The sequence below is a fragment of the Cotesia glomerata genome, linkage group LG2, assembly GCF_020080835.1.
Source record: "Cotesia glomerata isolate CgM1 linkage group LG2, MPM_Cglom_v2.3, whole genome shotgun sequence".
Taxonomy (NCBI): Eukaryota; Metazoa; Arthropoda; class Insecta; order Hymenoptera; family Braconidae; genus Cotesia; species Cotesia glomerata.
In genome coordinates, this window is record NC_058159.1 from 12,959,308 (window position 1) to 12,966,766 (window position 7,459).

The window sequence follows — 7,459 nt, forward strand, 5'->3', positions numbered from 1 at the left end:
TCGTTATATAGACGAGCCATGCGTGGTGTCCGGAGAAGTAGTAAAGTGTTGGAACGAGTAACATCAAGAAGTCCAAAGAAGGAAGCGAGTATCAACCATAGAGTTTCTTCAACCAAATTTACACCAGGTATTGGACTTTGGTAATGATGAGCCTTGGGGCCATATACCCGGCTCATCAAACACACTACTTCTCATTTTATTTATTCAAGTTTGGATAATTCAATTGTTTAATAATTTTGCTTAATAATAATTAATTACTTTAATCAATTTAATTTGTTAGCTTGTGAACAATTCCTCCTGGGGATTTTACACCCGAGGAATGTTCTAGACCTCCTGGGTTTAGGTCGTGAGTATCTAAATTGTTAATTCAGCTGGTTAATAATTATTAACATCTTAAGATTGGCTAAATTAAATTCATCTTTTGATTAATCAAATTTAATTAATTTCTGAACATCGAGAAATATTCGAGTCGGCAGCTCACGACCAGTCAAACATTAGTACCCGAGGTCAAGCCAATAACGAACAACGTCGTCCATTTTTTTGAGCGCGCAGATTCCTTGAGAATTTGATGACGCAGTAAATTTATAAAATCAATGCGTGGACTATTTTATAATTTATAGCAATTGAATTACCACGTAATTAATTATTTTTACATTAATCATTTTTATTGATTTATATTTTTATCATTTATTGAAAATCACTTAATTATTTATTGGAAACAATTTTAATTACCGGAAATTGAATCATTGAGAAAACTGCGACGCATTTAGTAATTGAACGTCGTGGATAATTTTCTGTAATTACTTTACACCGAGGCGAATTATTAATTATCCAATCGTCATTCTCAAATTACTAGAAAATAATTATTCCACGTGTTATTAATTATTGAGAATTAATTTACTAAATTTCGGAGCAGATAAGACTGATGTACCCGTAGATAAACTTTCGGCAAATAATTTGTATATTGAGAAATTACTAATTAATTATCTAATTTGATTGCCAATTTCTACTTGGGTTGTCTTATATATTGAAGTCATGTACTGGAAAATTGTCAATAATTTAGTATTGTTGTTCCGGAAAAATTCTTTACAAAACTATTTAATTGTGTGGATTAAGTCCGAGTAAAATTTAGTTAAAACTACAAAAGAATATTCTGAGAATTTAGTTAATGCGTAGAGATAAGCTCGTGTTAAAATTGGAAGGAAAAGTAGCGTCGGTTCAAGCCGGAATATTTAAGAAGTAAAATTTGTTAAATTGTGAAAATAAATTACGATTTTATTACGAGTTAATGACTGAATTATTTTAGAAAAATTAACGTTGTAAAATTTTGGAGTAATTTTGTAATCCAGAAAATAAAATAATAAAGTAGAGTCAGTGTGTGTGAGACGCGTGGGATATGTGTGTGGAGATTGTGCGGGTTAAGAGTGTGCGATTGTACGGGTTCTCTGTTTGTTGATGGTTTGCCGAATAGAGCAATTCGTACAGTCCTAGAAGCCGTTGTATAGTCGCCAAGTGGGGTACAACGGTAGTAAGATAGAAACTGCAGTATAGTCGCTCCATATGAGGGTACTGTGGGATTAAGAATTTTCTTGGACGACCCCTACTTGTTGATGGTTTGCCGAGTAGGGTAATCAAATCTTAGTGCGACGTTTTCTACTTGTTGATGGTTTGCCGAGTGGAAGACTAGCGTTAAGTCGGAGTAGCCGGTTTTAGCCCGAAATCCTCCGTTAGATATAAGTTGTAGTAGCGACTTTCCGGGGGAAAGCGTGAAGTAAGTTTAGTTGTAAGTGAGCGGTGTACGTGCAAGGGCACGAGTTATGAGTTGTTAATTTTGTTGTTGAATAAAAACCGGTTAATTTGTTAAATAAAAATTTATTCATTTTCAGAAGAACCTTCCTCCACTCTCTCTCCCTGTAGATTAATAGAATCAGCTCTGGTATCCGGTTCCAGGAACCGAGAAAATAATCCTGGTGGCGCCCTGGTAAATCTTAGAGTCAATTGTTGAATATATTGTTGTTGTTAAATTTTACTAAGGGCCAAATGAGCGGGAAATAATCAACCCGTTACAATATGCTTATCGTAAGATGGACGGTGTGGCTTAATGTATATAGAATAAGCAAAAAAAAAAAATATGGTATAGACCGGGTAGCTCAAATGGTAGAGTAGCCGACATGTCCTCGGAAGGTTCTGGGTTCGAATCCCAGTCCGAGCGTTATTTAATTTTACACCATTTTTTAAATATGGTTTTAATACAGTCATTTTACGGCCTTATTACCGTAAGTATGCCGCATTTTCAGCGTCAATATTCGAAATTTTTAGCGTAAATGTATCGCATTTTGAGCGTAAATATTCCGCATTTTTAGCGTAAATTTTTCGCATTTTTAGCGTAAATTATTCGCATTTTTACGGTAAATGTTCCGTAATGTTTCGATAAAAAAACTGACCAAAACAACCGAAAAAATGCTGAAAAACCGCATTAATACTGTATGATTGCGACATTTTTTCGGCATTTACAAAACCGCTAGGGAAAGTACGACGAATTTTGCTGTTAATTAAAATTTTCTCCGCGATATCAATTTTTCAGAGAAAATTATTAGTACATGTTTTTTACGAATTCTCTTAAAATCAGTAGTCAAATTTCTTTTCCACATCTCAAGTATTTAGAAAATGCATTCATTTTAATCTGTTACATTCCCGCGATCCCGTAATAAGAACAATTCATTGACTATGTGATCAGCAAAAATAAAGTGTATGTCAAATTCTTAGTCTGTTGACTAAATAGCTACATGTAAAGTTAGATTCTAGAAACCTCACAATAACTTTTTCTCCACTGCCAAAGAGACAATTGTTGTAAAAAAATACCCTGGTGGATTCGTGGTCACGATAAAATGATCGTGAAACGACGGTGAATGTACCGTGAATTCACAGTGTCGACAATTGATCGTCGAATGACCGTCATTTGACTATCGAACGGCCGTCATTTGACAGTGAACGACGAGTATCATTGTGAAAGTTTTTCACTATTACTTTATGATTTTTATTCTGTATAGTTATCATACTTCACTCTTTGAAAAACCAAATTTTTACTTGACTTCTCCGATTTTTTACCTGAGTAAAAAATCGTATATCATAAAAATGATAGATCATATTATAAAAATCGTAGATCATCGATCGATCGTCCGTAATTTGACAGTCATTCGAAAACATATAAATTGTCAAAAAACCGTAACTCGGTGGTAGATGCATCGTAATCTGTAAGTGAAACGACCGTGAAACGAGCGTATAATGTCGGTAAGTCTGGAATTTTTTACTAGTCAACGATGAAAAAGTGTTGATTATATTTTATTTTTTTTATTTCATTAAAAATACTCAAAGTGTATAAACAGATAGGTGAATGAAAAATTTTCAGTAAATAATCGGGATGAAAAATTTGAAAAAAATATTCAATTATTGTAATTTTGTTTATTTCAAAGTAAAATCATAAAAAATTAATTAGACTACATGCAATCAACAGAGATTCATCATTTCAATACTTTTCAGAAGAGTTAATGGCTTACAACAAGTGTTGTATTTTCTTCATAGTCTTAAATGAAAAATTATAATACTTTTTGTTTATGAAAAATATAATAGTCAATATTGTTTTTTTTTTTTTTTTTTATCGGCAGATATTTTATTCAACAATTAATTAATAACTTATAATTTATTTTCAACAACTATGAACATATTTTCTGTACGTCAAATATTTTCACCGTAATTTCAAAATTCGATTCCATTATTAAAGATTTGAGTTTTTTTTTAGAGATGAAAACTTTAATTTCAAAATTACGGACAAATTGTTTGTTATCAAGAAAAATTATTATGAGATATTTTTTTTAACAATTAAATTTTTTGCAATTTCTTTTCCAGATTTTTTTAATACAGTTAATAATTTCACCGTAATTTCGAAATCAAGATTTTCGTAATCATCAAAAATTTGAATCATTTATTACGATTATTATTTTGAGGTCATGGAAAAAATATAAATTTATTTGAGACATTTTCATCTGTACAATGAAAAAAAATTATTTGGTTTTGACACTTTATGAGGTGACTGAATTAGTTGTTTCGAATAGTGTCTCAGGTAGCCGAACGGGTAAAGTCTCGGGCGCGCAACTAGATGGGCCGGGATCGGGTCCCGGTCTAGACTGTCCGAAGTATTTTTAACTTCCCGCTAAGAAAATTGAAAATTTTCAAAAATCGGGAAGTCATTCTCACACTGAAAAAATATATATACGCATATATGCTGACAAAAATACATATACGTCGCACATATAAAATATATACGCCACATACTTTTTTTTTTGCCCCCGTATATGCGGCATATATTTTTTTTCAGTACGGGTTCGTTTTACCCCGTTTTTCGAAAATCAAGTTTTCATCGGATCTCGACGTTTCGAGGTGCTAGGAAGCTTTCCTGACTATTTTCACGATGATGTCCGTACGTCTGTGTGTGTGTGTGTGTGTGTGTGTGTGTGTATGTGTGTGTGTGTGTGTGTGTGTACCCTGATAAAAAAAAAGTATTGAGACAAAGAAAAAAGTATTGAAAAGTATTGGTTTTCTAGTCAATTCAATACTTTTCAATACTTTTTTCTTTGTCTCAATACTTTTTTTTTATTCAGGGTATGTAAACCTCTTGTAACTTTTGAACGGCTTGACCGATTTTATCGCGGTTTTGAAGAGCTCAAAAGCATAGCAAAGCTATCTCTTTGAGCTCGGAGAGCTCAAAATAATACATAAATTGTATTTTTGAGCTCGAAGAGCTCGAAAACGTCATAAGTGCAATTTTAAGCGCCTAGGTATGGAATTAGCGGGAAGTTGCAGGGATGGCCTTCAGGGTCAACCGTTTTTCTATTTTTTTTTTATTTTATTGTCAACGACAGTAGCGTAAAATTACCGTATTTCGACAGTATATTGAGCGTACAGTGTCGGTCATAACGTCGTATATTCACTTGCGTATGCACCGTATATATTCAATAAATTCATAGTAAGCATCGTTCACAACGATATCCGATGCTGACTGACAAATCGCTCGGTAAGAACAAACTTTATACGGTAAAACGACCGTGAAACAACCGTGAATCGACTGTGCTTTCACCGTGTCGCCGAAACCGCCAGAGTATAATTATTAAGAAATATAAATATTTAAATCGGTTGACCTTGGAGGCCATCCCTGTAATTTCCTGTTTCTCTTGAGATTCTATCAAATTTTATCCCTACAATAAAAATACATGAGAGTGTGAAGTTAGCCAACAGTCGAAACTCGCAAAAAATGGGACCTGATTCCTTAGCGGTCGAAATTAAGGCACGTGCGTAGCGCGCTATTTAAATTTCTAGTATCTGTAGGAACTATATATAAAGAATATGAATTTTTTGACAATTATTACTCCCGCACTCCTATGTGGAAGAGGAATATTGTAAGATCCTATTGGAGATTATTTCTACATTACAAATAAAAGGTTCCAATAAAACTTCGAGTCCATACACTGATAAAAAAATTGACTTGACTCAAGAGCCAAACTCTTGAACCAAGAATACCATTTTGAAGAAAATTATTTTCTTGAGTAAAGAGAATAAACAAAGAGAGTAAACTCTTGAGCTAAGAAATTATTCTTGGTCTAAGAAAATTTTCTTGAGTTAAGAATTTATTCTCTTGACTCAAGAAAATAATTTTCTTCAAAATGGAATTCTTGGTTCAAAAATTTGGCTCTTGAATCAAGTCAATTTTTTTATCAGTGTAGAAACTATTGTTTTGAAATAAGAGATTTTCATTGTTAACGCCCTTGTAATCCCTTTTGGGGTTAGAATTTGATAAAATTCATTCTTAGCTAAACTTGATATCATACACGAAGATTCCCACCAAATTTGGAGTCTGTATAAGTTACAGTTTGGAAATTAAAATTTTAGATTTTAACACCCACCCCTGCAGTTCCTATCGAAAGTAGACTTTATTGAAATCCATTTTGAGATGATCTCTACAGGAGAAATAAAATATTCCTACCAAATTTAGAGTTTTTAAAGCTATGATTTGGAAATTAAGATTTTTTATTGTTAACACCCACCCCCGCGATCCTTATTGGAGGTGATTCGTTGTAAAATCCCCTCTTAGTTTCTATATCTATTTCTATATCACGTATAGTCAACTCCTACTGAATTTGGAGTCTATAGGAGCTATGGCTTGGAAATTAAAAATTTTAATTGTTAACACCCACTTTCGCAAACCCCTGTGAGATAAGCTATCGTAAAATTCGTTGGTATAATATTTCGACATCTTTTATAGAAGATTCCTACCAAATTTGGAGTCGATAGAAGCTATAGTTTAAAAACCGGAATTTTTCATTGTTAACGCCCCCACAATCTCTATTGAGGTTGGAATTTGATAAAATCCATTCTTAGCTGAACTTGACACGAAAATTATACCGGAATATTTCTACCAAATTTAGAGTCTATAAAAGTTACAGTTTGGAAATTAAAATTGAAAATTCTAACACCTACCCCGCAATCGCTATTGAAAGTAGAATTTGTTGAAATTTTCATTTAGATCGCTTTTACATCACACTTAGAAGACTCCTACCAAATTTGGAGTATGTAGGAGCTATAGCTGGGAAATTTAAAATTTTCATTGTTAACACCCACCCCCGCAATCTATATTTGGAGTAGGTTGTCATTAAATCCGCTCTTAGATCATTTCTACTTCAAATATAGCAGATTCTTACCAAATTTGAAGCCTATGGGAGCTATAATTAGAAACGGAAATTTTTTATTGTTGACGCCCCCGCAACGCCCCTTGTGGGTGGAATTCCGTAAAATCCGTTCTTAGCTGACCTCTACTCGGCGAAAGGAATATTCCTACCAAATTTCAAGTCTCTAGGTCTTATGGTTCCAGAGATATCGTGATGAGTGACTATATACGTGGAAATCTCTTAAATATATACAATCGCGTTCATTAATTCGAGTCAGTTTCTATGTTTAGGGATTTATGGAAATCCCTAAATTTGGAGGTTTCTAAAATCTTAAATTGAAAAATTTTAAAATTAGCTTTTAGTAAAATAAGTTAAACGTAAAAAATGATAATATTGAAAAAATAAAAATTTAAATTATGTCAAAAGTAAATTAAGCTTGTAGAAAAACATGCAAGTAGAAAAAACAGCCAACTTAAAAAATGGAAATCTCTAAATAAATATATTCTTAAAATCAGAAATTAAAAAAAAAAGAATTCATAAGAATTTAAAAGTCTTTAGATTACCGAATAAAAAAAAAAGAATAATTATAAATTGAATGAATTAAAAAATAAATAAACGAAAAATTTGAACATCTAAAATAAGGAAATCTTAAAAAAGAGGTTATTTAAAAATACGATCTTTAAAAATTGGAAATTACTAAATATGGAAACTTTAAAACTTTACCTCTTGAACTTAGCCAA